Here is a 9,849-nt window from a genome sequence, read left to right on the forward strand (position 1 = left end):
CTCTAGATTCGACATCGAAAATTTTCAAAAAATTTATATTTTATCAAAAAATGTCAAATTATGACCATTTTTGGCTTATTTAGACTGGGACCAATCATAAAAGACCTATATATATGCATATCGACTTACCTGGATCAAAATTTCACTCTTTTGTATAGTCCTGGCACTCTAGATTCGACATCGAAAATTTTCAAAAAATTTTTTTTTATCAAAAAATGTCAAATTATGATCATTTTTGGCTTATTTAGACTGGGACCAATCATAAAAGACCTATATATATGCATATCGACTTACCTGGATCAAAATTTCACTCTTTTGTATAGTCCTGGCACTCTAGATTCGACATCGAAAATTTTCAAAAAATTTGTATTTTATCAAAAAATGTCAAATTATGATCATTTTTGGCTTATTTAGACTGCAACCAATCATAAAAGACCTATATATATGCATACCGACTTACCTGGATCAAAATTTCACTCTTTTGTATAGTCCTGGCACTCTAGATTCGACATCGAAAATTTTCAAAAAATTTGTTTTTTATCAAAAAATGTCAAATTATGATCATTTTTGGCTTATTTAGACTGGGACCAATCATAAAAGACCTATATATATGCATATCGACTTACCTGGATCAAAATTTCACTCTTTTGTATAGTCCTGGCACTCTAGATTCGACATCGAAAATTTTCAAAAAATTTGTATTTTATCAAAAAATGTCAAATTATGATCATTTTTGGCTTATTTAGACTGGGACCAATCATAAAAGACCTATATATATGCATATCGACTTAATTGGATCAAAATTTCACTCTTTTGTATAGTCCTGGCACTCTAGATTCGACATCGAAAATTTTCATAAAATTTGTTTTTTATCAAAAAATGTCAAATTATGATCATTTTTGGCTTATTTAGACTGGGACCAATCATAAAAGACCTATATATATGCATATCGACTTACCTGGATCAAAATTTCACTCTTTTGTATAGTCCTGGCACTCTAGATTCGACATCGAAAATTTTCAAAAAATTTGTATTTTATCAAAAAATGTCAAATTATAATCATTTCTGGCTTATTTAGACTGGGACCAATCATAAAAGACCTATAGATATGCAAATCGACTTACCTGGATCAAAATTTCACTCTTTTGTATAATCCTGGCACTCTAGATTCGACATCGAAAATTTTCAAAAATTTGTTTTTTATCAAAAAATGTCAAATTATGATTATTTTTGGCTTATTTAGACTGGGACCAATCATAAAAGACCTATATATATGCATATCGACTTACCTGGATCAAAATTTCACTCTTTTGTATAGTCCTGGCACTCTAGATTCGACATCGAAAATTTTCAAAAAATTTGTTTTTTATCAAAAAATTTCAAATTATGATCATTTTTGGCTTATTTAGACTGGGACCAATCATAAAAGACCTATATATATGCATATCGACTTACCTGGATCAAAATTTCACTTTTTTGTATAGTCCTGGCACTCTAGATTCGACATCGAAAATTTTCAAAAAATTTGTATTTTATCAAAAAATGTCAAATTATGATCATTTTTGGCTTATTTAGACTGGGACCAATCATAAAAGACCTATATATATGCATATCGACTTACCTGGATCAAAATTTCACTCTTTTGTATAGTCCTGGCACTCTAGATTCGACATCGAAAATTTTCAAAAAATTTGTATTTTATCAAAAAATGTCAAATTATGATCATTTTTGGCTTATTTAGACTGGGACCAATCATAAAAGACCTATAAATATGCATATCGACTTACCTGGATCAAAATTTCACTCTTTTGCATAGTCCTGGCACTCTAGATTCGACATCGAAAATTTTCAAAAAATTTGTTTTTTATCAAAAAATGTCAAATTATGATCATTTTTGGCTTATTTAGACTGGGACCAATAATAAAAGACCTATATATATGCATATCGACTTTCCTGGATCAAAATTTCACTCTTTTGTATAGTCCTGGCACTCTAGATTCGACATCGAAAATTTTCAAAAAATTTGTATTTTATCAAAAAATGTCAAATTATGATCATTTTTGGCTTATTTAGACTGGGACCAATCATAAAAGACCTATAGATATGCATATCGACTTACCTGGATCAAAATTTCACTCTTTTGTATAATCCTGGCACTCTAGATTCGACATCGAAAATTTTCAAAAAATTTGTTTTTTATCAAAAAATGCCAAATTATGATCATTTTTGGCTTATTTAGACTGGGACCAATCATAAAAGACCTATATATATGCATATCGACTTACCTGGATCAAAATTTCACTCTTTTGTATAGTCCTGGCACTCTAGATTCGACATCGAAAATTTTCAAAAAATTTGTTTTTTATCAAAAAATGTCAAATTATGATCATTTTTGGCTTATTTAGACTGGGACCAATCATAAAAGACCTATATATATGCATATCGACTTACCTGGATCAAAATTTCACTCTTTTGTATAGTCCTGGCACTCTAGATTCGACATCGAAAATTTTCAAAAAATTTGTATTTTATCAAAAAATATCAAATTATGATCATTTTTGGCTTATTTAGACTGGGACCAATCATAAAAGACCTATATATATGCATATCGACTTACCTGGATCAAAATTTCATTCTTTTGTATAGTCCTGGCACTCTAGATTCGACATCGAAAATTTTCAAAAAATTTGTATTTTATCAAAAAATGTCAAATTATGATCATTTTTGGCTTATTTAGACTGGGACCAATCATAAAAGACCTATATATATGCATATCGACTTACCTGGATCAAAATTTCACTCTTTTGTACAGTCCTGGCACTCTAGATTCGACATCGAAAATTTTCAAAAAATTTGTTTTTTATCAAAAAATGTCAAATTATGATCATTTTTGGCTTATTTAGACTGGGACCAATCATAAAAGACCTATAGATATGCATATCGACTTACCTGGATCAAAATTTCACTCTTTTGTATAATCCTGGCACTCTAGATTCGACATCGAAAATTTTCAAAAATTTGTTTTTTATCGAAAAATGTCAAATTATGATCATTTTTGGCTTATTTAGACTGGGACCAATCATAAAAGACCTATATATATGCATATCGACTTACCTGGATCAAAATTTCACTCTATTGTATAGTCCTGGCACTCTAGATTCGACATCGAAAATTTTCAAAAAATTTGTTTTTTATCAAAAAATGTCAAATTATGATCATTTTTGGCTTATTTAGACTGGGACCAATCATAAAAGACCTATATATATGCATATCGACTTACCTGGATCAAAATTTCACTCTTTTGTATAGTCCTGGCACTCTAGATTCGACATCGAAAATTTTCAAAAAATTTGTGTTTTATCAAAATATGTCAAATTATGATCATTTTTGGCTTATTTAGACTGGGACCAATCATAAAAGACCTATATATATGCATATCGACTTACCTGGATCAAAATTTTACTCTTTTGTATAGTCCTGGCACTCTAGATTCGACATCGAAAATTTTCAAAAAATTTGTATTTTATCAAAAAATGTCAAATTATGATCATTTTTGGCTTATTTAGACTGGGACCAATCATAAAAGACCTATATATATGCATACCGACTTACCTGGATCAAAATTTCACTCTTTTGTATAGTCCTGGCACTCTAGATTCGACATCGAAAATTTTCAAAAAATTTGTATTTTATCAAAAAATGTCAAATTATGATCATTTTTGGCTTATTTAGACTGGGACCAATCATAAAAGACCTATATATATGCATATCGACTTACCTGGATCAAAATTTTACTCTTTTGTATAGTCTTGGCACTCTAGATTCGACATCGAAAATTTTCAAAAAATTTGTATTTTATCAAAAAATGTCAAATTATGATCATTTTTGGCTTATTTAGACTGGGACCAATCATAACAGACCTATAGATATGCATATCGACTTACCTGGATCAAAATTTCACTCTTTTGTATAATCCTGGCACTCTAGATTCGACATCGAAAATTTTCAAAAAATTTGTTTTTTATCAAAAAATGCCAAATTATGATCATTTTTGGCTTATTTAGACTGGGACCAATCATAAAAGACCTATATATATGCATATCGACTTACCTGGATCAAAATTTCATTCTTTTGTATAGTCCTGGCACTCTAGATTCGACATCGAAAATTTTCAAAAAATTTGTATTTTATCAAAAAATGTCAAATTATGATCATTTTTGGCTTATTTAGACTGGGACCAATCATAAAAGACCTATATATATGCATATCGACTTACCTGGATCAAAATTTCACTCTTTTGTATAGTCCTGGCACTCTAGATTCGACATCGAAAATTTTCAAAAAATTTGTTTTTTATCAAAAAATGTCAAATTATGATCATTTTTGGCTTATTTAGACTGGGACCAATCATAAAAGACCTATATATATGCATATCGACTTACCTGGATCAAAATTTCACGCTTTTGTATAGTCCTGGCACTGTAGATTCGACATCGAAAATTTTCAAAAAATTTGTTTTTTATCAAAAAATGTCAAATTATGATCATTTTTGGCTTATTTAGACTGGGACCAATCATAAAAGACCTATATATATGCATATCGACTTACCTGGATCAAAATTTCACTCTTTTGTATAGTCCTGGCACTCTAGATTCGACATCGAAAATTTTCAAAAAATTTGTATTTTATCAAAAAATGTCAAATTATGATCATTTTTGGCTTATTTAGACTGGGACCAATCATAAAGGACCTATAGATATGCATATCGACTTACCTGGATCAAAATTTCACTCTTTTGTATAATCCTGGCACTCTAGATTCGACATCGAAAATTTTCAAAAATTTGTTTTTTATCAAAAAATGTCAAATTATGATCATTTTTGGCTTATTTAGACTGGGACCAATCATAAAAGACCTATATATATGCATATCGACTTACCTGGATCAAAATTTTACTCTATTGTATAGTCCTGGCACTCTAGATTCGACATCGAAAATTTTCAAAAAATTTGTTTTTTATCAAAAAATGTCAAATTATGATCATTTTTGGCTTATTTAGACTGGGACCAATCATAAAAGACCTATATATATGCATATCGACTTACCTGGATCAAAATTTCACTCTTTTGTATAGTCCTGGCACTCTAGATTCGACATCGAAAATTTTCAAAAAATTTGTTTTTTATCAAAAAATGTCAAATTATGATCATTTTTGGCTTATTTAGACTGGGACCAATCATAAAAGACCTATATATATGCATATCGACTTACCTGGATCAAAATTTCACTCTTTTGTATAGTCCTGGCACTCTAGATTCGACATCGAAAATTTTCAAAAAATTTGTATTTTATCAAAAAATGTCAAATTATGATCATTTTTGGCTTATTTAGACTGGGACCTATTATAAAAGACCTATATATACGCATATCGACTTACCTGGATCAAAATTTCACTCTTTTGTATAGTCCTGGCACTCTAGATTCGACATCGAAAATTTTCAAAAAATTTGTTTTTTATCAAAAAATGTCAAATTATGATCATTTTTGGCTTATTTAGACTGGGACCAATCATAAAAGACCTATATATATGCATATCGACTTACCTGGATCAAAATTTCACTCTTTTGTATAGTCCTGGCACTCTAGATTCGACATCGAAAATTTTCAAAAAATTTGTATTTTATCAAAAAATGTCAAATTATGATCATTTTTGGCTTATTTAGACTGGGACCAATCATAAAAGACCTATATATATGCATATCGACTTAATTGGATCAAAATTTCACTCTTTTGTATAGTCCTGGCACTCTAGATTCGACATCGAAAATTTTCATAAAATTTGTTTTTTATCAAAAAATGTCAAATTATGATCATTTTTGGCTTATTTAGACTGGGACCAATCATAAAAGACCTATATATATGCATATCGACTTACCTGGATCAAAATTTCACTCTTTTGTATAGTCCTGGCACTCTAGATTCGACATCGAAAATTTTCAAAAAATTTGTATTTTATCAAAAAATGTCAAATTATAATCATTTCTGGCTTATTTAGACTGGGACCAATCATAAAAGACCTATAGATATGCAAATCGACTTACCTGGATCAAAATTTCACTCTTTTGTATAATCCTGGCACTCTAGATTCGACATCGAAAATTTTCAAAAATTTGTTTTTTATCAAAAAATGTCAAATTATGATTATTTTTGGCTTATTTAGACTGGGACCAATCATAAAAGACCTATATATATGCATATCGACTTACCTGGATCAAAATTTCACTCTTTTGTATAGTCCTGGCACTCTAGATTCGACATCGAAAATTTTCAAAAAATTTGTTTTTTATCAAAAAATTTCAAATTATGATCATTTTTGGCTTATTTAGACTGGGACCAATCATAAAAGACCTATATATATGCATATCGACTTACCTGGATCAAAATTTCACTTTTTTGTATAGTCCTGGCACTCTAGATTCGACATCGAAAATTTTCAAAAAATTTGTTTTTTATCAAAAAATGTCAAATTATGATCATTTTTGGCTTATTTAGACTGGGACCAATCATAAAAGACCTATATATATGCATATCGACTTACCTGGATCAAAATTTCACTCTTTTGTATAGTCCTGGCACTCTAGATTCGACATCGAAAATTTTCAAAAAATTTGTATTTTATCAAAAAATGTCAATTTATGATCATTTTTGGCTTATTTAGTCTGGGACCAATCATAAAAGACCTATATATATGCATATCGACTTACCTGGATCAAAATTTCACTCTTTTGTATAGTCCTGGCACTCTAGATTCGACATCGAAAATTTTCAAAAAGTTTGTATTTTATCAAAAAATGTCAAATTATGATCATTTTTGGCTTATTTAGACTGGGACCAATCATAAAAGACCTATATATATGCATATCGACTTACCTGGATCAAAATTTCACTCTTTTGTATAGTCCTGGCACTCTAGATTCGACATCGAAAATTTTCAAAAAATTTGTATTTTATCAAAAAATGTCAAATTATGATCATTTTTGGCTTATTTAGACTGGGACCAATCATAAAAGACCTATATATATGCATATCGACTTACCTGGATCAAAATTTCACTCTTTTGTATAGTCCTGGCACTCTAGATTCGACATCGAAAATTTTCGAAAAATTTGTTTTTTATCAAAAAATGTCAAATTATGATCATTTTTGGCTTATTTAGACTGGAACCAATCATAAAAGACCTATATATATGCATATCGAGTTACCTGGATCAAAATTTCACTCTTTTGTATAGTCCTGGCACTCTAGATTCGACATCGAAAATTTTCAAAAAATTTGTATTTTATCAAAAAATGTCAAATTATGATCATTTTTGGCTTATTTAGACTGGGACCAATCATAAAAGACGTATATATATGCATATCGACTTACCTGGATCAAAATTTCACTCTTTTGTATAGTCCTGGCACTCTAGATTCGACATCGAAAATTTTCAAAAAATTTGTATTTTATCAAAAAATGTCAAATTATGATCATTTTTGGCTTATTTAGACTGGGACCAATCATAAAAGACCTATATATATGCATATCGACTTACCTGGATCAAAATTTCACTCTTTTGTATAGTCCTGGCACTCTAGATTCGACATCGAAAATTTTCAAAAAATTTGTATTTTATCAAAAAATGTCAAATTATGATCATTTTTGGCTTATTTAGACTGGGACCAATCATAAAAGACCTATATATAAGCATATCGACTTACCTGGATCAAAATTTCACTCTTTTGTATGGTCCTTTCACTCTAGATTCGACATCGAATATTTTCAAAAAATTTGTATTTTATCAAAAAAGGTCAAATTATTTTTGGCTTATTTAGACTGGGACCAATTATAAAAGACCTATATATATGCATATCGACTTACCTGGATCAAAATTTCACTCTTTTGTATAGTCCTGGCACTCTAGATTCGACATCGAAAATTTTCAAAAAATTTGTATTTTATCAAAAAATGTCAAATTATGATCATTTTTGGCTTATTTAGACTGGGACCAATCATAAAAGACCTATATATATGCATATCGACTTACCTGGATCAAAATTTCACTCTTTTGTATAGTCGTGGCACTCTAGATTCGACATCGAAAATTTTCAAAAAATTTGTATTTTATCAAAAAATGTCAAATTATGATCATTTTTGGCTTATTTAGACTGGGACCAATCATAAAAGACCTATATATATGCATATCGACTTACCTGGATCAAAATTTCATTCTTTTGTATAGTCCTGGCACTCTAGATTCGACATCGAAAATTTTAAAAAAATTTGTATTTTATCAAAAAATGTCAAATTATGATCATTTTTGGCTTATTTAGACTGGGACCAATCATAAAAGACCTATAGATATGCATATCGACTTACCTGGATCAAAATTTCACTCTTTTGTATAATCCTGGCACTCTAGATCCGACATCGAAAATTTTCAAAAATTTGTTTTTTATCAAAAAATGTCAAATTATGATCATTTTTGGCTTATTTAGACTGGGACCAATCATAAAAGACCTATATATATGCATATCGACTTACCTGGATCAAAATTTCACTCTTTTGTATAGTCCTGGCACTCTAGATTCGACATCGAAAATTTTCAAAAAATTTGTTTTTTATCAAAAAATGTCAAATTATGATCATTTTTGGCTTATTTAGACTGGGACCAATCATAAAAGACCTATATATATGCATATCGACTTACCTGGATCAAAATTTCACTCTTTTGTATAGTCCTGGCACTCTAGATTCGACATCGAAAATTTTCAAAAAATTTGTATTTTATCAAAAAATGTCAAATTATGATCATTTTTGGCTTATTTAGACTGGGACCAATCATAAAAGACCTATATATATGCATATCGACTTACCTGGATCAAAATTTCACTCTTTTGTATAGTCCTGGCACTCTAGATTCGACATCGAAAATTTTCAAAAAATTTGTATTTTATCAAAAAATGTCAAATTATGATCATTTTTGGCTTATTTAGACTGGGACCAATCATAAAAGACCTATATATATGCATATCGACTTACCTGGATCAAAATTTCACTCTTTTGTATAGTCCTGGCACTCTAGATTCGACATCGAAAATTTTCAAAAAATTTGTATTTTATTAAAAAATGTCAAATTATGATCATTTTTGGCTTATTTAGACTGGGACCAATCATAAAAGACCTATATATATACATATCGACTTACCTGGATCAAAATTTCACTCTTTTGTATAGTCCTGGCACTCTAGATCATAAAAGAACTATATATATACATATCGACTTACCTGGATCAAAATTTCACTCTTTTGTATAGTCCTGGCACTCTAGATTCGACATCGAAAATTTTCAAAAAATTTGTTTTTTATCAAAAAATGTCAAATTATGATCATTTTTGGCTTATTTAGACTGGGACCAATCATAAAAGACCTATATATATGCATATCGACTTACCTGGATCAAAATTTCACTCTTTTGTATAGTCCTGGCACTCTAGATTCGACATCGAAAATTTTCAAAAAATTTGTATTTTATCAAAAAATGTCAAATTATGATCATTTTTGGCTTATTTAGACTGGGACCAATCATAAAAGACCTATATATATGCATATCGACTTACCTGGATCAAAATTTCACTCTTTTGTATAGTCCTGGCACTCTAGATTCGACATCGAAAATTTTCAAAAAATTTGTATTTTATCAAAAAATGTCAAATTATGATCATTTTTGGCTTATTTAGACTGGGACCAATCATAAAAGACCTATATATATGCATATCGACTTACCTGGATCAAAATTTCACTCTTTTGT

The sequence above is a fragment of the Chrysoperla carnea genome, unplaced genomic scaffold (assembly GCF_905475395.1).
Source record: "Chrysoperla carnea unplaced genomic scaffold, inChrCarn1.1, whole genome shotgun sequence".
Lineage (NCBI taxonomy): Eukaryota > Metazoa > Arthropoda > Insecta > Neuroptera > Chrysopidae > Chrysoperla > Chrysoperla carnea.